Raw genomic sequence first — 24,959 nt, forward strand, 5'->3', positions numbered from 1 at the left:
TTCAAAAATTTGAAAATAAATTACAAACAGCTTGCACAAAAACACAAATCACATCATACATACTTTTTTTAATATGTACGCCAAAGATATATTTTGTGTGTGTTTGTAAAAGTCCGAGAAATAAATCCCATGCAAAAATTCCACTGAATGTTGTAAAATTCTCGGTGAAAATACCAAAAAAGTGAATTCAATGTAACTAACTCAATTACGAAAAATTCCGAAGCAAAGTCCTCGAAAAAGTCCCGATCCAATTCATTGCAATTAAAGTGTATATGTCTTCGATTGTCGATAACAAAGCTTCACCTTGGAACTGCGATTAGGAACGAGATTCTAGATGTGGTCGTGTGTTCGTAATTCGCTCTAACAATAAACGGGTTAAACTGCACGACCTCCATCTCGTAACTCCTTAGGGCAAATCTTGCAACAATGACTTACATTTGTTTTATAAGAAATTGCATTTTGTAGTTTGACACGACATTTATTGACTGACAAATTGTTTAGAACTACACTGTTTCGATCACGATTCAACGTGGAGCGTCCCACAGCTGGGCATAGGCCTCTTTGTACATGTAGGAGAAGGATCGGACCTTAATACCCCATGTTGCTCCACTGCGGTTTAACGAATAGTTGGGGCTAATAATTGAAACGAAGGTTACGATTTTGTTACTCAATATACAGTTAGTATAAAAATATTTGTACACTGTCCCTAATTGGTTATTATATAAAGTTTATTTACTATAAATGCATTTTAATTGCGTCTCAAAAATTTATTGTATTTTTAATTATTCTCTTTATTTGTTACAGGTAAGAATCGAGAATGTCGCGATGTAGTACAAATGACACACTTATGGTTTTTATTTCATTTTTATCCTACTAATATTTTAAACGTGAAAGTTTGTATGTATGGATGTTTGTTCCTCTTTCACGCAAAAGCTAACGAATGGACTTTAATGAAAGTTTACAATAATATAGCTTATACATTAGAATAACACATAAGCTATAATTTTTAAAGATAGTGTTTGAATTGTTCAAAATATAACGATAGTTGTCAAGTAAGTCGGAAAAAAATCTGCCATCTGCGAGCTGTTCTGGCGTACGTTGCTTTAAAACTGTAGAGTTTACACGTATATAATGTATAAGAGAAATGTTTATCTTAATTAGTCCTACAAAAAAGTCCGTGACAGTACATATCTATTTTTTATGAGTAAGCCATTATCGCCAAAACGGTGAACCATAAATACAATAAAAATTGATAATACATTTCTAATGCACATTTGGTAGTAACAAATTGATTTTTATGTCGCAGAACCAATTTTGATGAATTTTGGTATAAATATAGATATTGAGAAGATAATAAGCTACTCAAAGTACTTACTAATCATGCGCAGACGAAGTTGCGGGTACTAGCTAGTATATAATCTAATAGACGTAGTACTGTATTCCTAGCTAGGTTATAAAGTACCTAATCTGTATTATGGAGTAACCGTCCCTTTCCTCTGCATGTTTATACAATATAATTTTGCAATCAATTTCATAACTTAATTAAACATAACATATGAATACTGTGTGAGTTTGGCATGAGTGTTTATGCGTGTGTGTGTGTGTGTATTTATTTGTATATAGGGTAGGTATTTTTCTGTTTCGTTAAAAGGTTTTGTTTTGGAGAGTAAAATGAACACTTTTCTTGAAATTGTATTGAAACGAGACATATATCTGACATTTACATTATTTTATTTGTAAAGAGATGGTTTAAGATAATAAAAAAAATCTTTTACTGAAACCAGACCGTGTTCCTGGAAGAAAATAAATCCTGTCTTGATGTCGTAAACTGAAACGAAAGTACTTAAATATTTTTATCTCAAAGTTCTGTGCCAACGAAGTCATGTGTCAGTCAGTTCAGCCTATTGCAGTCCACTGCTGGACATACGCCTCCCCAAGATTGCGCTATATGTACAACTTGTACTTACTAAGTTTAAATTATTTAACGATTTTTAGGTTAAAATCGTAAAGTTACGCATATCATACATAATAACCGGTATTTCAGTTCGTTTACTTGGTTACGCGATACCAAAAACATAGTGTTATAATTTCAAAAGTTTATATTTATTGTTACTTTTAAAAACATATTTACGTTAAATTGTACTTGTGATCAAAGATAAGAATATATCTATATATGTCTCAAAGATAAAAGATAAAGATAACTAAGTATATGTGTAAAGTATGTCATTTAGCATAATGTATAAAATTATTATTAAAAAAACAGGATAATGAACTTGTAAAAAGTCTTTAATGATACATATAAGAACTCCTTGCAAGTTAATTTGGAGTTGAGTGCGGGGAAATATATATTTTTTAATTATGAGTTCCTGGCATGAATTGGATGTATTATTTTTAACCGATTTCAAAATGGAGGAAGTTCTCGATTCGACTGTATTTTTTATTGTGTGTTACCTCGGAACTTTTTACTGGGTGAACCGATTACGATGGTTGTTTTCGAAAATCGAATCGAAAGGTTGTGCTTGTCATGTGGACCCATTTAAATTTAGATATGACAAGTACCTACTTTTTGAATTATCCCTAATAATGAGTAAATACTTGACTATTTTTTCGTCTACTTACGTTGTATTATTGGTCGATGTAATTTGATGTGAATATCAGTATCAGTGATAGTTGCAAACAGTCTTTTGTAATGAGTACAGTTTTAATTGTAAATTCAAGGCATGTTTTTTTTTTTAATGGAATATCGATCTTTTAACTGAAAACGTTTCCGTTGATAGTTTGTTCTCTGAATTACTCAACATTGAGTCATTGCCCTCAGTATAGCGCATCTGTACCTTCTTTACTTAAAAAATAACTATACTAAGTGCCGGTCTCAGCAGTTTCTGATAAATTTTACTCTGCAAATAATTTACAAATAGTCTTTGACAGCGGGAAGTAAAATATGTCTTTAGGACCTGTTTCACCTCAATTAATAAACTAAAGCCTTAATATATATGCGAAAAGAAATATCTCATAAATATAATAGAATTCGATAGTAAAAAAAAAAAAATTATAAATCAAAAACTTTTTAACTCTTGGATACAGTCATCCGTCAAAGAGCGTTATCCACAACTTTTTTTTATGTCACTAGGTCGGCAAACAAGCGTACGGCTCACCTGATGGTAAGCGATTACCGTAGCTTATAGACACCTGCAACACCAGAAGCATCGCAAGCGCGTTGACGACCCTACTCCCAATCCCCCCCAGGAGCTCTGGTCATCTTATTTACCACAGGAACACAACACTGCTTGAAAGCAGTATTATTTAGCTGTGGTAGTGTGTAAAGTCGAGGTACTTCCCCAGTCGGGCTTCTCCAAATTTTGAGTAGGAAATTCCTGTTGTGCCCTACCTTAGTTAAATCGAAAAAAGTCAATAGCCTAAAAGTATTAGCCTTATAAAATATATATATATATATATATATATATATATATATATATATATAAATAATATTTTAGGAATATAGTTGCTAAACAACTCAAGTACCGTACACGCAACGAACTCGTATGTATTTGGTCACAATTAATTCCGTAATTGTGGCTCTCACCTTGCGGAGTACAATCCTCTTGATTGGAAGACGCCATCTTTATTTACACTAATCAATGTCACGGCTGAGGAACAGCATGTTGTGTTTTGTTTTTTTTTTGTTATTTTAGTTTTGAAGTAAAACTTCTTTAGAATTGTTGTGATTTGAAACTCGATGAAACGAAATCGTGTCACAGAAAATAGATAGATAAAGAAAGAAACACATAAACGTATATGAGAGAGTGAGATACATTATACATAGAATACATTATTGCTACTCGTAAGCGACGCGATTTGCATGGCGCTTACAACCTTCTTCATGAGACCGTGATCATCTTCGATAGAAAATATCGCCACGACTTACGTTATTACGACTTTTCAGAAGTTTCACTTCTGCCGTAAAAATGCGCTCACACAATTTTTTAATAATTTATCTATCTAGTGTTGCCAGATCTAATATTACACAATAAGATTTTATTATGTTATGATTAAATAGCAATTTTCCGTCGATTTAATCTGGCTTGTTTCACAAATCCTTGACCGGACACAGCCCAGTTAGTAGATAGGTTGTCGCAGACGGACAATCGGAGGAAACGCATTAAATTTTACTTTACGACACTATAACATTATGTCAGCTGTAATTTCCTGTTGCGAACGGAAAAAAATTATTATGTGAGTCATATTTTTTATCATGAGTATTGTGAGTTCAATTTAAACTAAAAATAAAAAAATATTATTTGTGGTTTTTTATTAATAACTAAAATCTATACTAATATATAAAGCTAAAGAGTTTGTTTGTTTGTTTGAACGCGCTAATCTCAATAAATACTGGTCCGATTTGAAAAAAAATTTCAGTGTTAGATAGCCTAATTATCGAAAAAGGCTATAGGGTATATATCATCACGCTAAGACCAATAGGAGCGGGACACCAATGAAGAATGTTTCAAAATCGTTTTTTTTTCTCCTTTTGAGAGTTTCCCCAGTTAGATAAAAGTAATTATTCCACGCGGACGAAGTCGCGAGCAGTAGCTAGTGGTAAATAATAACAAAACGGATTAACCAAGCTTTTCGGATTTTCAAGCCTACGAGAGTTTTTTTTACCGATAATATAAAATACTCTGTAACGTATTCTATCTCTTTCTCTCCTATACATTTATGTGCTTGTTTCTTTATCGTGACGAATTTTCGTTTCATCGAGTTTCAAATCACAAAGAAGAATGATTCTAAGGAAGCCCAACTTCAAAAATATTTCATACGCGGTGAAAGGAGATACAGTTTGTTGCGTTGACACAGCGGTCATGATAATTGACTGATATTTTACCGGATTTGATTCTCGCACATGACAAATAGCTATCCGTATTGGCCATACATACGTGTTCTTAATATTATTTTGTTTTGTGTTATCTGAGACAAGATTACATCCCATTGGGTGGCTTTAAGTATGAGACTATTATTTATTGAAATAATAAATTTTTTTCACTTTCATTAAAATTAATTAATTCATTCGTTCATTAAAAGTGTATTATTTGAAGGAAAAAAAAAAACATTTATTTGAAGGAAAAAGCATTATATCAATCAGCAAAACATAGCCGTTAAGTTACCTACTGTAGGAATAGACGACCGTGGTGTATGTGTGTGTGTGTGTGTGTGTGTGTGTGTTTTATGTATTTGAATTGATAACATAATGTACAAGTATTGATAAAATATTAACATCGGTCTAAAGTACCTATTATACGGTCGGTACAGATGGCCTCCAGTATTGAGTTAATGCGTTCCCGCGGTGAGGGCGACGTTGACTTATTCTATGATAAGGGTCTACAATACTAACAATAACTAATATTATTAAGGTATATGTTATACTGGTTTAGTTTTATTTAATGATTAATGATTAACAGTTAACAAGGCATTTGAGTAATCTACATTTATTAATGTAATAAAAATTTGGTGCTTAGTATCAGCTAGTAAATAAACGACAAAAAAATGGAGTGTGTGCTTAAAATCGCAACGGCAGAAGTGAAAACTTTATTGACAATCGCAATGAAGCAATAACGCAATAAGTCCTGAGTTCACCCGATTGAGCCTTACGCCGTTCAGCAGCGAAGAGCAGCTGTCTGTATCTTTCTCGCTCGGATACACTCGACGGTCCCGAGTTCACCCGATCGAGCCTTTTACCTCAGAGCGTGACAGATTAGGCTAACTTACTACCTACGAAAAATGTGTGTGCAGTGCATCAAAAAAAGTTTTCACTTCTATAATGTCAACTATTTGTTAGATTTGCAGTTAATATTATGGTATTTTTACCTGAATTTTTAATTTATATTTTTACTCGACGACCGATTGCTGCATACAAAAATGTAAAATACGGAATAACAATATCAGTCGGATAATTCTTTGTTTGTATTCGTTATATCTCAAGTTTCAAGTATCTAACTCCCCAATTCAAGCGCGTGGTGCGTAGTCTTACTTCAAAAAATATAACGTTACAAATTTCGCCGGAGTGGCTAGTTTAACATAATTGTAACGAGTATCATAGTTTAGAAAATTAAAATTACCAAAAATAGTCGTCATCATGAAGGACAGACAGACAAAGCAATTGTGTTCGGTCTATTGTAACAGTTATTATAAATAATGAGTCGCGGGTCCCTTTGACCTTGCTCGTTGCACGTTTTACCATTAGGTTGTCATTTCAGCTGCAAGGTTAAGTTTGGACGAATTTTAGTTAAAAACCGAGTGAAGAGAAGTACTCACTTAAGTGCTAATATATTAAACAAAGTAATACAGAGGCTGAAAACACTATTTAAGACAAATGAGCAACAAAATTAATGTGGTGTTTCTATTGAGTTTTTGAGTTATTAATATTACTATGAGGAATATAGAAAGCAGTAATATTTGAATCCAAAATATTTCATTTAAAGTTTTAGAGCAAAAAGGTTAGGTTTTTATTTTTGTATTTCATATCAATTTTGTTGTTCTAAGCTAACTGTAAAATATTGTTGATCTTTATGGACTTCTCGTCCGAAATACACGTATTATTATTATTATTATTATATTTAAAAATGTGCAATGGATTAAAGCGCTGTGACGATTTTAAAATATGGCGATATTATCTATGTCAAAGAAAATCTGATTATAGACTAAGTATGATCATACTTTCTTTGTCCAAAAATAAATTGTATCTATTACAATAATAATTCAGAGATTTTAAAAGATTTTTGTATGACTGAGGTAGGGCACAGTAGGAATTCCCTGCTCAAACTATGGAGCAGCCCGACTGGGAAAGTACCTCGACCTTACAGAAGATCATAGCTAAATAATACTGTTTTCAAGCAGTATTGTGTTCCTGTTGGTGAATAAGGTAACCAGAGCTCCTGGGGGGGGGGGTTGGGGATTGGGTCAGCAACGCGCTTGCGATGCTTCTGGTGTTGCAGGCGTCTATAAGCTACGGTAATCGCTTACCATCAGGTGAGCCGTACGCTTATTTGCCGACCTAGTGACATAAAAAAAAAATGCTGAATGTTGAAAACAACTGGATAAATACTACACTTATTTCACGCTGTTGTTTGATACTTATTGGGTTTATAGCCAAATACTATTCCATATCTATTTTTCTTTCTATCCTTATATATGTGTAAATTTTTAATAAAAGAGCTGATTAATGTTTTTTTAATTAACAATTGTTTACCAAAATTTGTATCATAGATCGGAAATAAGCATGTTCAACAAACCAACGTCATCGTCTTTAATTATAAAAAATTTAATACGTCTTCTGCCCAAAGGTTGCCTGCTAGAGATCGCTGTATTAGCGCTAAGGCCACCTGTTGCAAATGATGCAAATGCTATTTTTATATTATAAATCATTTGTAATACTGTTAAAACCTTGTAATAGTGTGCGAAAGTGTAAATAAATAATAATATATTAATGATTGATAAACTAATTGACTTTTCTCAATTGTATTAGAATTTTATCCGCACAGCTTGTTCAACTTACATTTAGCAGTTAGAAATGGCTATAATACTAATAGTCAACTTAATTTCTAGATAATATTTTGAACTGTAATAGAAACCGAATTCCTAATTCAATGATCTTTCTAGACTAACCCTAAATAATGGCGGCCTTGCAGGTGCTAGCTGTTTAGATTTAACAAAATATTATGAAATTTACATCTGAAATACGGTAACAGGTATACTTAGGGCCTGTTTCACCGGTTATAGATAACGCTATTTGACGGATAAAAATATCTCACAGATAAAAGCCTATAATTTATTATGCTTCATTGTCATCGCATTTCAATATAATTATGGGATATTTATAGTCGCTAATATTACTCTAAAGCCGTAGTTTATTAATTGAGGAGAAACAGGTTGTAAGTATCTATTCTAAATCCTGCAGTTAAAGTCTATTCATAGCTTATGTGTAGGATAAATTATATCCATAACCGGTGTGACAGGTCCTTATAGTGAATAACAAGAGTCCTAATCTTGACAATCGCTTTAAATATAAATTAATGGCTTGAATAGCTGGAATTGTCATCCGTTTTGCAATTTGGAATTAGTACACCTTAAAACATTTGTATTGTAATTTCGCAACAATATTGATGTTGGCGGTATATAAATATTGTATGTAGATTTTCTTTCTTTTTTTTGATAAATAATTGTGTATATACACTTTATGTATATAAGCTTCATAGTTCTTATTAATATCATTGATTTCATAAAACAAAACTTCTCGCCTTATTGCCTCCACTGGTGACAAGAGGGCTGGTGCATTTTTGCCCAGAGAATCGGCATAGCGATTCAACGGGGAAATGCTGCCAGCATTCTTGGCACAATTCCACGTGGACATGATTTATACGAAAACTATCTGTAAATATTTAGTTATTAAGTTGTGAATTGTAAATATATATAATGTTTAATTTCATAAAATTAATAATTTTATATCATCACTAGCTACTGCCCGTGACGTCGTCTGCGTGAACGCTATACAGCACCAAAAGTACCTACGATTATACCTTATAAAATAACATTCATTTACCCGTTTCATTTTTACATTTCATATCTACAAACAAATCTCATAGATGGCGCTGCTTTAAAATTGTCTTGTCTACTTATATTCATTTAATTATGTTTATCGGCTTAGTTACTTATATTGCGTGATTTTTATAGTGTGAAGCTAGCGTTATAGCGTGGTTATTAACATAATAACAACAACATTAAAATATGCGTCGTTAGATTACACGTTGTTACAGAATGCGTTGAGGAAATAAAGGTTCACTGCTCGTTCCCGGTAGGTGTAGCTTATATGTTGACCCGACTTCTTAATAATATTCGTGCCAAATTTTAAGTAAATCCATGCGGTACTTTTGGACAAACAGACAAGAATTCTAAAAACTATATTTTTGGCTTCGGTATCGATTGTAGATCACACTCCAAGTATTCTTTTAAAAAAACATTCAATGTACAGTTTTAACTTTTCTACCATTTTATTATATGTATAGATTAGTTGTGTCTAAGAAATATAGTTTAAAAGACTTAATGGAAATCAATACTGTAGTTTTTCCCTCATGACCGCACAAATAAATCTCTTAAATTCAGTTGCAAATACAATGCGTTTATAAATATGGGCATGAGCAGTATCATGAATTATTTGTCAAGCAACAACAATAGACCAAAAGCCATGCCCATTTTACGCCTAGGCCATTCGAGTTTCCCTATGGTACTAGGCGCCATAGCCGTTTGTGGCTAACTGAGGACAAAGGTCAAATCTGTCGTGGGAACGCTCGCCAATTATATAAGGTCGCGGGTTTATCTCGTTTGCGACAAAACGTGCCGACGTCGGGTGACCAAGCTTTGTTGAGAAGTCTGGGATTTTTTTTTTAAGTGAAACTTCTTTTGAGTCGTTGTGATTTGAAACTCGATGAAATGAAAATTCGTTACGATAAAGAAACAAACACATAAATGTATTTGAGAAAACGAGATAGAATACATTACACGGTATTTTATTATTCGCGGTGAACAAAATCTCTTGTAGGCTAGTTAGTGGAAATTTCACTTCTGTCATGTGAATTGCCAACATACTTTTTTAATTTAACTTTAATTGCTTAGAAGCTACTAAGCTATGTTAAGGCGGATAGGTAAATAACTCATCAGTTTCAGAAGTTACACTTCGGTCGTGTGAATTGCACACACTCTTTTTTGATTTATCTTTAATTGCTTAAAAGACGACACATTCCACAGATTACCTATGTTAAGTAGAATAGCTAAATAACTCAACAGTTTCACTTTTCTGACGTTATTAACAACTAGCCGCCCGGACAGACTTCGTTATGTCAAAAGTTAATAGTAAAAATTAGTTTTTTTTAATTAATTTTTTTACTACTATAAACCTTCCGTGGGCCTTAAGGAACATACAATAATTGTGTTTGCTCGCAAACGAAAAAAAAACCGACTTCAATTACATCGAAGAGTAATACAACGTAGATCGACGAAAAAATAGTAATACTTTGTTCGTATTCCATTTAACGCGACATTATAAAATTGTAGAATTATATAATGTTCTACTGTTATTTCTAACATTTTGTTAGCGATTGTAGGCAGAAATTTCATAAAAGGCCCGTCGTCGATTCGCGCGAAGCGCTGAAATCGCTTATTACGGCGGGTTTTTTAGTTGAAGCGGATTTATATTGAATTACGGTTTATGTCTTTTTTATTAAAAATATGTAATGTTCATGTTTTCACACAGCTCCGATGCACGACTGGAGTTTACCCCTTCAGATCAACTGTCTAAATACTAAATAGGCACAAAAAGGCTTACTAGTCTAAGAAATATATTATTACTATATCAAATTGTAAATAAATGAATGCAATAACGCCATCTATCGGAACCTAATTGCGTTATTAGAAAACGTCTGAACGCCATCTCTAACAAGGTCATTCGTTCAGTAGATTTTACTGTTCAATTTTTTCATTCCGGGGCCTTAAATGAAAATCGATTCTTAAGGAGAAAACTCCAAAAACAGTCAAGTAAATACGCCATATAAGATATAGTTCAAAAAGTTCGAGTCAAATCTCAATTATATTTAAATGGGACCACATGACAAGCACCACCTATCGATTAAAAAAAGAATCATCGATATCGGTCCACCCAGTAAAATAGTAATTAGGTTAATATAACGTTGGTCGACGTAAAATAGCCAAGTAAATACCCAGTATTAGCGATAACTCAAAAATTAAAAGCTCAAATATATTTATAACGAATAAACTGCTACTCTCTACTCTAGTGGAATATTGTAAATTGATCGATAGTGAACGAAGTAATTTCATAACATTTTGATAGATGGCGTTGTGGCAAAGTATTGAACATGACCACAGTCGTCTTAACATCGTCATGTAAATACGTGTCATCAAAGATTACTCAAAAATTGCTCATTATATCTCAATCATATTTAAAACGGACGACATGACAAGTATTAGCTTTTGATTTATACAAAAAAGATCAAAATCAGTGCACCCAGTAAAAAGATATAACGTATAATACAACGTAGGGTGACGAAAAAACCGTCAAGTAAATACGCAATATTAGATATAACTCACAAATTACGAATCAAATCTCAATTAAATTTGAATGTGACCACGTGACGAATAGTAGCTTTTAATTTATATAAGAAACGTCAAAATCGGTGCACCCAGTAAAAAGTTATGAGGTATAATACAACGTAAGGTGACGAAAATAATGTCAAGTAAATACGCGTTATCAAAGATTAATCAAAAAGTAGTTATCAGATCTCGATAAAATTTATATGTGACCACATGATAAACATCAGCTTTCGATTAAAGTAAAAATTATCAAAATCGATACACCCAGTAAAAAGTTATTGCGGATTTTCAAGAGTTCCCCTCGATTTCTCTGGGATCCCATCATCAGATCCTGGTTTCCTTATCATGGTACCAAACTAGGGATATCCCCTTTCCAACAAAAAAAGAATTATCAAAATCGGCACACCCAGTAGAAAGTTATGTGGTATAATACAACGTAGGTCGACGAAAAAAGCGTCAAGTAAAAACGCATTATTAGATATAATTCGAAAAGTAGTTGTTAGATCTCAAATAAATTTAAATGGGACCAATCGGCACACACCACCTTTCGATTAAAACAAAATTTGTCGAAATCGGTCTACCTGGTCAAAAGTTCTGATGTAACATACATAAAAAAAAAAAAAAAAAAAAAAAAAAAAAAAAAAAAAAAAAAAAATACAGTCGAATTGAGAACCTCCTCCTTTTTTGGAAGTCGGTTAAAAAAATAAATTAGCCTATTGGTCGAACTATTCTCGAGTTATGCGCTTAGCAACATTCATTTTTATTTATATATAAGATATATAGTTTTATAACGTACAGTACCCTATCATTGACAGTTTGTCTCACAATATTTAATGGCACCTTAAAAGGAAGTAAATTTTCAATATTATATCTTCATACTGTTTTAATAGAATATAGTCGATAAAACGACATATTTATGACATACTAAGACTTAATATAGTTACATATAGTATTTTAATACAGACATTCTCCTAGTTATAGACTGTAATGTTTTATTAATACTTTGTAAATATAAATTCCGGTTATATTAGCAATTGTGGCAACATTATCGCAATCTCAGCGATCACGACCCACCGGCGGCGGTCTACAAAGTAATTGTGACGCGAGCGATGCGCCGGCGCACGTTGTATAGGGCTGGCAACTACCTCGATAAATAATCGTTATTAATTCTTAATTATGCATTATTCTAAGTAATATTAAAATTTTAGGTAGTATTGGTCAGAGTAATGTATTGACTGATATTAAGAAGACTACACAGGTCTAACTAAAGGGGTCGTGAATTTAAATGCTGGAAAATATTCGTCCTTTTTCAATTCGATTAAGCGTATTAAGTAAAAAAATTAAATAAAAAAGTTACAGATTCACTTGCCTTCAGTATGTCGGGTATATATATACGACAAATATATAATATCTTTTAAAGCATTAGTCAAGTGTAAAATTGAACCCACGACCACTCAAGAGTAAATTTCGATATAAAGACAACCCTATCAATAATGCCTTCATTATTCCGTTAGGCAATCCATGACGTCGATATGGATAATCATTTATCGATTAATTATTTCGCACATCACTGGTTCATACGCTCGTGTGCTCAGATGAAAATTATGCACACACTTAGCACCTTGTCGCGTTGAACTATCAAAACAATATCTTGATAGCTTTGACGAATTAGTTTCGTATTTGTTGCGACATTGTTGTAATATTCTATATTGTGAATTTGTCGGCTTGATTTGTTTAAGTCAAATAAGTGTTCATTTTGTTCAATGATAATAGGATAATTTTTTTAAAGTCTGATTATTGGAGAAGGTTGTAGGCTATAAACCATCACGTTGTTATTTATAGCCGCAACTATATTAATCTATAAATCATTACATAGTATAAAACAAAGTCGCTTCCCACTGTCTGTATGCTTAGATTTTTAAAACTACGCAACGGATTTTGATGCGGATTTCTTTAGTAAATTAAGTGATTCCAGAGGAGGGTTTACAATAATACATGTATAATATAGTTGAGGAACACTGATAGTTTTTGCAACCGTGCGAAGCCGGGGCGGGTCGCTAGTAAGTCATTGTGTTCGCATCATATTATATATTTCTACTGGATATATATTAAATCAAGTCTTTATAGTTTTATTTCTCATAGACAGTTCTGAACTGAAAAAATTGAAATATTTTCATCTATATAAATTCAAAAACACACATAGCTATGGAACGATTACACCAATAATATACTATATAATTAATTGTTATATAACAACGGAGATAGACGAAAAAATAGATCAGAATATACGCAGCCCTAGGGATAAGTCGAAAGTACTCATCAACTCTCAATCAAATTCAAATCAAACCATGTGACAAGCAACAGATTACGATAAAAAAAAATCGAAATCAATTCACCCCACGGAACAAAACAAACTTATTCCATTTCGTGGACTGTTCCACCCAGAAATAAGTTATGAGATAACACACAATAAAATATAGTCGATCTCCTCCATTTCTGAAGTTGGTTAAAAATAAACCATCATCATCACAGCGGCCTTTCGCAGTCCACTCCTATAATAAATCCTAAAAATAAATAATACACACGAAGTCAGAAAATCTTCTAGTTTTTATTCAAAATAACAAATAAGTACATAAATGTAATAAATTTACATAATAAATACAAAATAATGCTTATATAATTCAAGTATGTTGTTGTTATCGCGGAAAAATATGAAATAAACAAAAAACGCAAAATTAAAACTGTACCGTTTAGATAATTCCAGATAGGAATTTTATGTTACGAGGAAAATTGAATTTCTAAGTATCGGTAACTTATTTTCTGTAAATAAGAGTATATTTTTAGAAACCTACTGGTCGATATAAATATATAAAAGACACATAAAAAATATATATAAACAAATACGTAATTAGGACAACAAAAAAAAATTACCACATAAAAATTATTCTATAATTAATTTTCACAAAAAGAACTTAGGTGACCCCCTTTTTAATAAGAAAATCAAGAAAAAATGTTCGTAATTATACTGCCCAAAAAAATAAATTACCTACATGCAAGCGATATCGTATGTAACCAGTTGTATAAAACGAATTAGATTCTGAACAAAAAAAAAATTACGCGCAGACAGTCGCGAGTAGCAACTGCTGTATTAGTAAACACAAACTAAGTAAAAGTTACGAATACACAAAATTACACGTCAATTTGATATTCTTTTACTTTTAATCGAATCACGAAGATGATATGAAATCGTTATTTCGCTTCGTAAAACAAGTGCGATGGTGGTGTAATGGTCAGCATAGTTGCCTTCCAAGCAGTTGATCCGGGTTCGATTCCCGGCCATCGCACACTTTTTGCTTTTTTATTTTTAATATATTCTTTGGTTCATTTTTTAAGCTTGTTTTCTATATTTTTGATAACAATATTTAAGTTTTGTAAAAAAAAAATTAATTGTAAATTATCTGATCCTAAGAAGAATTTTTTTAAATATATGTTTTTTTTAGTATCGTTGAAACACAAATTTCAGAATAATATCATATTTGTATTTTTAGAAAAATATTTTAATTAAATAAGCGTCGCTTCAGTCTGTAATATCCCACTACTGGGCATAGGCATCTTTCCCCATGTAGGAGAAGGATCAGAGCTAAATCCACGACGCTGCTCCAATGGGGGTTGGCGGATATATACTACTATGAGTAACAATCGCTATCAGGTGTACATGATAACGACCGGGACCGACAATAAATATATAACGGTAAATAAGCGTATTTTAGAGAAAAAAAAAACCAGTATCCATATATACGAGTACAATCGCTAAACCGTTCTAAAACAGCCTACTAGCCAAATTTTTCACATTCTTAATAAAAGAAGAGGCGTTGACCTATCCACGTACATGCCGTAACAGTATTATCATTTCTCGAGCAATGTCTTTCGCAAGGATCTATGTCAGTTCCGTTTCCGGTACTGAACCTTGATGGAACAACGCCAAGATAATGAGGAGCCATAACTCGTTTAGACCTTCGATAAAGTAATTGAAATACTAATAAAATACAATTGTAATGTATCAGATGATTGTAGTTCAAGAAATTAAACGAATTGTAATTTATTTATTTTTAAAGAATTTTGGAAGGTTGAATGGAAAATGAATGCGTATCAATTGAATCGTCGAAAGGTGTGGTTGTGCTTTGTTTTATATATTTTTTAATATAAATACCTAACTAGCCGACCCGTGCCCACTTCGTTGGGTGTTAATTATTTTTGTGATGCAAATACATAGTATAGTTTCCATCTCGCTCGTATTTCTCCGACTTGATGTACATATACTATTATTTTTCACTGAAATTTTTGTTCAATAACAATAAAATATAGCCTATATCACTCCAGAATAGTGTAGCTTTCTGTTAGTGAAAGAATTTTCATGATCGGATCAGTATTTGCAAAGATTACCCCCTACATACAAACAAAGTTAGAAACTTTACCTCTTTATAATATTAGTATAGATAAATAAATATCATACAACATACACACACGATCGTCTGTTCCTACTGTAAGCGACCTTTATACATTTCTGTAGTGAATTTTTGTTAATACTATACAAGGTGTTTATTTAATTTTTTTAAGTAAAATTATTGATTAAGTGAAATTGATTGTTTTAAAGTTTAACTCAATCAGTTTTATGCTTTATATATTTTTCGGCATTCCCGTCCAATATCAGAATGAAAATATATATAATTTTTAAAATATATTTAAATTTTTAGTGATTACTGAAGTAATTGAAACCGTTTTTAATTACTATTAAAAATACTGTTCATTATTTGGTCGCAGATATGAGTATAAATAAACAAAAACTTATTTTGAGATTCATTAAATTTACGAATTAAAGGCATGAAATAGGTACGCCATCGACAATTAGTTGACAAAAAGCAACGAATCGCAAATATCGCGACAATTTGCAAAAAAGAAGAGAAATTTCGATAAGAGGCTCCTTGACAGCTCGGGAGACGAAAACAGGCTGAATGTCAGACACTAATTTAATATTATAATTGTGAGACCACGGTCGGTTATCAAACCTTTAACGTAACGCAAGGACGACACAAACACGTAAACAATTTCCTGCTGACAGCGATAAATGCGAAAATTTAGATGTAATTAAAGTACCACGTGACCTGGAAGCCATCAAGGCGCATGGCACGCCATATAAGGGCTGGACCGCGCCGCCCCGTGCCACTCGAGGTCGATCGCTCGACAAGGTCGCAAGCCTTCCTCGTCGACGGGGGTGACTGACTCATAAAAATTCACACTTCAACAGATTTACGATTTTGATAAGACGCGGAAGAACCCTTAATTTGACTTGGACTTGATGAATGAAGCGTATTAAAGCGACGACATCGTATAAACGGAATTTATAAAGCCGTTTATGGCGCTAAAGATGTTTATCGGTAGCGAGATCGGTTTTAATGAATGTATGAAAACAATTTTATAAAACTTATCAACCGTCATTCTCATCGACTCGTATAAATCATGTTGGATCATGTTTAAAATATGAGAACGATGCTTAATAAACAAATGCCTAACACGTAAATAGAAACTTACAACCGGACACTATGCAGAAAATATATAAAAATGGGTATAAAATCACGATCACTATAATTATGCGATGATGTAACTACACTACTCCGTTATTACCTTTATTCGATCTATGATATACATAGGCTATATTAAATACATCTTTATTGGTTCTAAATGTCTTACTTAAATCTTTAAAGATATCATTGTTATATTTTTTTCATAAATGTTTATTAATTTATTAAACTTCAATCTCCAATCCTTCAACTGCATTGAGAAAGAGGCCTATGTCCAGCAGTGGGATGATACACACTGAATGCATGCATGCACTTCAGTTGTCTAAAGCGTTTATTAATTGATAAAAATTAGTAGTGTGTTCTGTGCAAGAGTAACATTGTGCATTTTGAATAGGTCCAATTTTTTTTAAATATCAAATCATCAACACTTTTGCCAAGTTAATAACAAGGTTTAAGACAAAGGTATAAATTGTTGGACTCTTTTATGCAACAACTAAATTATCCATAAACTTTTGGTGATCAATATTTCATGGCGTATTCACAAATTAGAAACATTTTCCCATATTTTCGGGGGAGCTATGGCCTCGTAAAGTACCTGACCATTTGGAGCTGTATTGGCATTGCCTTGAGATGGAACCATGGCGATTATGACCATTAGTCCGCGATACTGTACCATATTAGGTGATTCCTTATATGACGCCACGCCTATTTGTCGTGCTGGCTTTAATTGAATCTGGCTACTTCCTGGTGATAACAATAACTCGGAATATTTTAGTTTATTTGAACTGGGTTGTTAAATTAATTATCGTTTCTTGATATAGTTTCTAGAGGTATATATTAATGTCTTATGTATGTATTGGTGTATTTGGATCACGAGTTGTTTGAAAGGCTTGGTAAATTTAATATTTGAAGTATTTGTTAAGGAATTCTTGGGACACGCTTAAATTTAAAATGAGATCGTTAATTCGATAAGTATTGTTGTCGGAATATTATAAAGCAGAATTAAGTTATGGAAAAGTTTTATTGTAATTGTCACACAATACAATGAATTGCTTGCTAGCAAGCGAAAAAAACGGACAAAAAAAATTAACAAATGTAATCGTAGTCGTCACTACGATTTTCGAGGGTTCCCCTCGATTTCTCTATGATTCCATTATAAGATCCTGGTTTTCTTATCATGATACCACTTTTGTAATATCGCCTTTCCAAAAAAAAAAAAAAAGAATTATCAAAATCGGTTCATAAACGACGAAGTTATCCACGAACGTTCATTTTGTATATATATACTATAATTAAATAATCAAAACTAATATAATTTTAATTTGTAAATTAACAATTCAAAAGCTTTTCAAGAATACTTGAAAAAAAATTGATTTTCATTTTGTTTTTGAAGTTATATTTCTAAGCTATCATTAACTCTTAGGGGGAATCGGGGATAGGGTTGGCAACGCGCTTGCGATGCTTCTGTTGTTGCAGGCGTCTATAAGCTACGGTAATCGCTAACCATCAGGTGAGCCGTACGCTTGCTTAGCGACCTAGTTGTATATATATAAAAAAAACTAACGTAAAAATATCTAAAACATAGTATTCTAGAATAGAAGTAAATATATCTAAAGTGGTATTAGTGGTAGAGTGGAATTTAACAAAGTAGTCAACAATAATTAACATATATCTTGTGTTAATGTGTCGTTTTGCAAGCGCGGCGCGTGCGCGCTAAGTGCTGAGATAACTTCCTCGATTAACGCGGGTAGGGTGAACGTGTTTCTCTAATTAGTTAAATAATAATATTTAATATTATTAATTTTATAATAGCTGGTCTAGACAGTTTAGTATCACAATAATTTTTGAAATGAAAACTTCATGTGGGTCACCATACACACATTTTGTCGTAGGTAGTAAGTTAGGCTGATACATCACGCAGTGAGGTGAAAGGCTCGATTGGGTCAACTAGGGACTTATTGCGTTATTGCTTGATTGAGATTGCCAATAAAGTTTTCACTTCTGCCGTGCGGTCTTAAACACACTCCGTGTTTGTGAATATTTAGATTTGATATTAAATTTTCTTGTTTATTAAAAGTAAGTAACATAAATAAAGAACTATTCGATTCGGAGAAGCTCAAAAGCTGCGCGATCATAATATTGCGGCCTTACTATTCAAGAAATACAATTATTACCCCATACAGTTTTCAACCGTTCTGGTATGGTGGTGACAAAAGTTCTCGTTCACAGATATTTGCAGGTGTACAATATTTGTGTGTCGTAGTGAATCTCCCACTTAGTTCAGTTGTTATCGGAAACCCCTGATAAGGATCGCTTGTCTCAGATAAATCTACCTTCAGTGTATTTGTTCCCTTCTATTATGAAGTAAAAAAAACTTCTACAGGATATAAGTAAGAAGGTCTGTTAAATAAATCATTTTTACGCAAGCATGGTCACCCTACAGCTTAATTTTTTTTTTGCTCAATTGTGTTTACCGCGAAATTATTAACGTGCTATTGATATCGATACCGAAAATAAATAATTGTATCAGGTTTGTTGTGGGCTTAAATGTCTAGACTTCGGAATGTTGACTTCTTAAATATTTTTGTACATATACCACGGAGGGTAACGAACTGGTTCATATTGATTACTTTTTGCGTTTTATTTATTGGAATGCGTTGTTGTTTACTAAAATTTACTCAGTTTGTTATAGAGGTCATTTTTTTATACAGCTAGGTAGGCAAACAAGCAAACAAGCGTACGGCTCACCTGATGGAAGCGATTACCGTAGCTTATAGAGGTTTGCAACACCAGAAGCATTGCAAGCGCATTACCGACCTTACACACGACCACCTTACTCACCACAGGAACACAACACTGCTTGAAAATCATCATCATCATCATTACAGCCTACACAGTCTACTGCTGGACATAGGCCTCCACAAGTTTACGCCAAAAATAACGTGAACTCATGTGTTTTGACCATAGTCACCACTTGCCTGAAAATAATATTATTTAACTGTGATCTATGCTATGTAGTAATACATATTCTGTGAACAAATAAACAATTTTGATGGTAGAATATGCGTTGTTCTTACAATGTAATCTGAATACCAAGTTGTAGTTGTAAAAATTAAATAAAATTTCGGTCACATTATGAAAATGAAATCTCTTTCTGCTATAATTTTTTTATAATTCGAGGACGTGATGACGCAGTGACAACATTTCTATACGCCAAACAGATGTTTGTCTTGGTCTGGGTGTTTATCCTAGTCCTTAGGTGTGTTACCCAGGGATGTATTTACCCTAGGACCAAAAGGGCCATGGCCCGGGACGTAGGATTAGGACGTAGACAAAGGATTGTAAAATTTAAATTTATGGAATAGGCGCCTTAAAAGAACAAAGGTCAGCCGGAAAAGTCGGAATACTGAATCTTAAAATATACTACTGGTGTTACCACCGATAAAGGATTCACATCCTACTGGAATCTTTTTTTTAAAGTATAGGATTGACAGTAGAATTTTAATAATCAGATTCTATTAGAATAATTTGTGTACAGAAAACAAAATAAATTTATTTTGATTATACAAGAATAATAGTACAATAGTAAGGTTCGGTGGTAGCCTTGAACCTACCGCAGGTTGCTGGCCCCGGCTGGTTTCGGCGGCTGTCGAACCTGTGTGCGATACTGCTCACAGCGAACGTTTATATTTTGCCGTTAAGATTTATTTAAAACTAGCTTAAACATTAGCTCTTTTAAATGCTGCGCTTGGCCCGCATGAATAACGCGATTTTCGAGTGCTTCATTTTCTGCCGTTATAATATAAGCCTATTTCACTCACATTCTATTATTGAAAGACTTAGCCTGCTATTTGAGTTTATCCATTATAAACAAACAAAAACAAAAAATGACGCTAAAACATAATTAGATGTGTCCTATAATAATTTTAGCTAAAAAAATATTGTTATTATTATTAATATGTAGGTATACACGCATAGAATTTTTGTTTCCAAAAATTAAATAAATAAAAATATCACAAGGATTAAGTGTAAACGGGCTTAAAGGCTTTTAAAATTGAACAAACAAGGAATTTATACGATCGATGTAACAGTTTTTCTGCGGTTTCTGGTTACCATATATCGTTCGCTACAAACGTCGAGAATTTATCGAAATAATTTACTGCGAGCCAAATTGAATTGACACTTTTATTGACAGTTTCGATAAAAAAACAAAATTCTATTTTTATCTGTATTTAATTAGCTATCTGTTAAATAAAAGATAATATTATAGTCTTCTGTTTTTTTTTTTTTATTATTTATCTGTTTCACATGTGATGTCATTAAACAAATAAAAAAACATTACTAAATTTAATTTTATTGTGTCATCAATTCATCATCGTTGCTACAAATATAAAGTTTTTTTTTTTTTAAATTAAATGATTATAATAAGGATATACAATTAAATAAATTATAATTCACGATCATTATCATGTTGTATTTGAAGTGATTATCATTTACTACACATAAATGTAAAAAAAACCACTCTTAAAGGGCTGTATAGATTATAGTCCTTTGCCTTTCCTTATTGGGGTTACATTTTAAAACAACAACAACAACCACTCTTAAAGTCACAAAAAGAAGAGTAATTACAAAAAAATCTATTATGTTTCGATGATTTGTTTCCATAATAGGAATATAAATTTTAATGAAACGAAGCATTAAATCTTAATTAGTAACAAAATTAATTATTCGAAGTGTTTAAGTAAATGATCAACTTAAAAACATTTTAATTATTATTTAAAATATTAAACTCTCCCTTCGAAAATCAATGCCTATAAATCTGCAAGCAAAATTGAGATAGTATAGTGAAATATAACTTCGAAACATAAAATTATCTGTAACGAATCAATTTCGCCGTTAATTTATAATCTAACCCAACTTCGACACAGTGCTAAATGTGTAAAAACAATGTAAGAGGCCTTGAGGTTTAGCGGTTAGTTTTAATTACCATTTTATACCTCACTCTAGTCTGTCCGTTCAAATCTATACTAATATTATAAAGCTGAAGAGTTTGTTTGTACGTTTGTTTGAACGCGCTAATCTCAGGAACTACTGGTCCGATTTGGAAAATTCTTTCACTGTTAGGTAGTCCATTTATCGAGGAAGGCGAGAGGAAGAGGAAGGCAATATATCATCACGCTAAGATCAATAGGAGCGGAGCACTAATGGAGAATGTTTCAAAATCGGGTTTTTTTCAAGTAACTATTCAACGCGGACGAAGTCGCGCGCAGTAGCTATACGTTTATATAGTTCATAAATTTACAGTTTTTTTTTTATTAATGTGCAGTTTGATTAAATTAACTGAGGCAAATTAAGTAAGTACCTAATCTTAGGGGACTTTATAATTATAGTCTCCTAAACAAAACATTGTTTATTGTTTTTTTTTTTTTTGTAAATAACTGGTCCATAAATTCTAAGACAGAGAAACTCATCTCTACCTTTTTGTATTGATAAAAAATTCTGTTCTAATTTTTGTGACAAACTTATGTAACACGACACTTAAAGACAATAATTAAATTGAAAGCATTTTAATAACCCTTAATAATAATTACAAAAGAGCAAATTAATATTCGTAACAATATAATTATTGTTATTTAAGCGCTTACGCCGATCGGCGCCTGCGCATGACGCAACGGTATTACAAGCTCGGGTATGTAAAATAGGATCTGCATTGTAATTTGTGCAATTATTATGGAATGAATATTAATTGTATTAATATCGCATACTACGACTTGCACTTGGTTTTGTCTTTACTATTTTAAATCTATCGTAGAAATATTAAAGAAATATTTATACTAATTTTGTATACAAAATCAACAATTACTTTGTCCGAGAAGGCTTCAAAAGCACTTTTAAATGGCTATTTTGAAAATTGTAATTATCTACGTGTTTAGTGAATTAATTGTGGTTAATGTGAAGTTATTTATTTATTAAAAAAAATATACGTACAAAATTATCTACATAATATATTTGTCATGGAGACTTACAAATAATGGGTGTGCTTATCCCTATAAGAGATTCCTTCCAGCACACCCAAAAAGGAACGGTTACAGCCAGAAATTAAAGTAGGTAGACATATATACGCACACACACACATATATTGACATATACCTACGTACATATACGCGCAAACATACTCACACACAACATATACATATATACTTACTATTCGGAAGTTACTTACGATTCGGAAAGTAGATTCTGCAGAGATGAATCTGCAAGAAACTCCTCAGTTAGACTTAATATAGAAACTGTCCAAAATTATAAATTCGTTACACCGTACAACGCATTTTGCTTAAGAATAATATATACTACCTCATCATCATCATTTCAGCATATCGCAATCCACTGCTGGACATAGGCCTCCACAAGTTCTTGCCAAAAATGACACGAACTCGTGTTTGTTGCCCATAGTAATCACGTTCGGCTGGCGGGTTGGTGAGGGGTTGGCTTTGTGGCACCGAAGACGCTGCTGCCCGTCTTCGGCCTGTGTATTTCAAAGCTAGCAGTTTTATGGTTATCCCGCCATCGATCGGCTTTCTTAAGTTGCAAGGTGGTAGTGGAACTGTGTTAATATCCCTTAGTCCCACGGGAAGAGAGGGGGTGGCTATATTCTTTACTGCCGTAGCCACACAGCTTACTATTATTATTATTAGGACCTGGGTGACCGAGCTTAGCTCGGTATTTTTAGTAAATCGTGTTTTTTGAAAATCATATTTAAATACGAATTACATATTGATAAAATATGAATAATTTTATTTTTTTTAGAAAAAAAAAGAAAAAAAAAAACAACGATAATGGATCTGGAATACGTAAGGATTCGAACCATGATCTTTTCGGCCGAGCGCGATCGGCCGATTTCCCCTGAGCTATTACAACTTTATTGACAGGTGCGAAATTTACCTTCTTATTCTAACGATATTGTAGCCATTTTTTCATTGCCTAAAAACAGGGATAAAACGACATTTTCTAAAAATGAATCCTAGCTAGATTTATTTATCTCCCCCGTAATCCCCTGTATACTAAATTTCATGAAAATCGTTGGAGCCGTTTCCGAGATTCAGATTATATATATATATACAAGAATTGCTCGTTTAATAGTATAAGATTAAAATATACTTAGTGGAGCTATAATTGTTAATGTTTAAAATTTGTATAAACTAAACAATAAAGTACATTTCTAAAATATTGACTCAACATATCCTCGTGTCAATGACCTCAATGAACGGTCTAGAGAAGTTTCATGAAAACCGAGACAGTATTATGTTTACATTCAAAAGAATTCCAACTAACTTCACGATTTCCCGAGCCCTTTCATTTCGACCTTTTGTCTGATCATACAAGACGTATTCACAATGAATCCTTAGAAATGCTCCAGGAAAACCTAACACCTTTACAGCATTAGGAAGACTGAAAATACCATCGTCTTGTTAGTTCAAACTTGTGTAATGAACGTAACTAGACTTAGATAAAGATACTAATTCAGCTGGAGCAATTTAGTCGTATCGTTTTTAATACTTTGATTGTTATGATAATGATGATGATGATGATAGAAAATTGGAATGAAAAATTTGAAAATAGCTCAGGAAATTAGGAAATTTCAAAAAAAAATATTACTTTTTTTATGAGTTTAATAGTTAACAATTTAAATGTAATTATTGAATGAAACAACACACAACAATACAATACAATTGAAAAAAAAATGTGATAAAAGAAAAAAATACGTGAGTGGATGGAAAAATGTACTTTATTGACAATTGACAATTTGAACAAGATATGTATTTAGGTAGAGTGCCAACTGATTATAGAAATAAAAGTGAATGTTGCTAAGCGCATAACTCGATAATGAATTTATTTTTTGTATGTTCCTTAAGGCCCGGAAGGTTTTAATACAAAAAAAAATTACTATCAACTTTCGACAGAACGAAGTCTGCTCGGGCAGCCAGTAAAAAAGAAAACTAATTAACAATAGTAACTGAATAAATTGCATGATGAAAATACCATAAATAAAGCTGCGTGTATGTGGTTCTGGATGTCCAGCATTTGCATATAAAGTTTGTTCGCAAATATTTTACTACTTTTAGTAAAATAATTTCGTTTGCTCGCAAACGAAAAAAACCGACTTCAATTACATCGAAGAGTAATACAACGTAGATCGACGAAAAAATAGTCAAGTAACTACGCGTT

General features: G+C 32.5%; 1 protein-coding gene and 1 non-coding gene across 2 annotated transcripts in view; both read left to right on the plus strand.

The window, feature by feature from the left end:
• The window catches only part of LOC123663231 (GAS2-like protein pickled eggs), a 98,627-nt gene that overhangs the window by 55,449 nt on the left and 18,219 nt on the right, over nt 1–24,959 (plus strand). The gene's annotated exons all lie outside the window — the stretch shown is intronic.
• On the plus strand, nt 14,427–14,498 carry Trnag-ucc. The gene has a single exon. It is a non-coding gene; the product is annotated as a tRNA-Gly (tRNA).

The sequence above is a fragment of the Melitaea cinxia genome, chromosome 20 (genome assembly GCF_905220565.1).
Source record: "Melitaea cinxia chromosome 20, ilMelCinx1.1, whole genome shotgun sequence".
In the NCBI taxonomy this organism is placed as follows: domain Eukaryota; kingdom Metazoa; phylum Arthropoda; class Insecta; order Lepidoptera; family Nymphalidae; genus Melitaea; species Melitaea cinxia.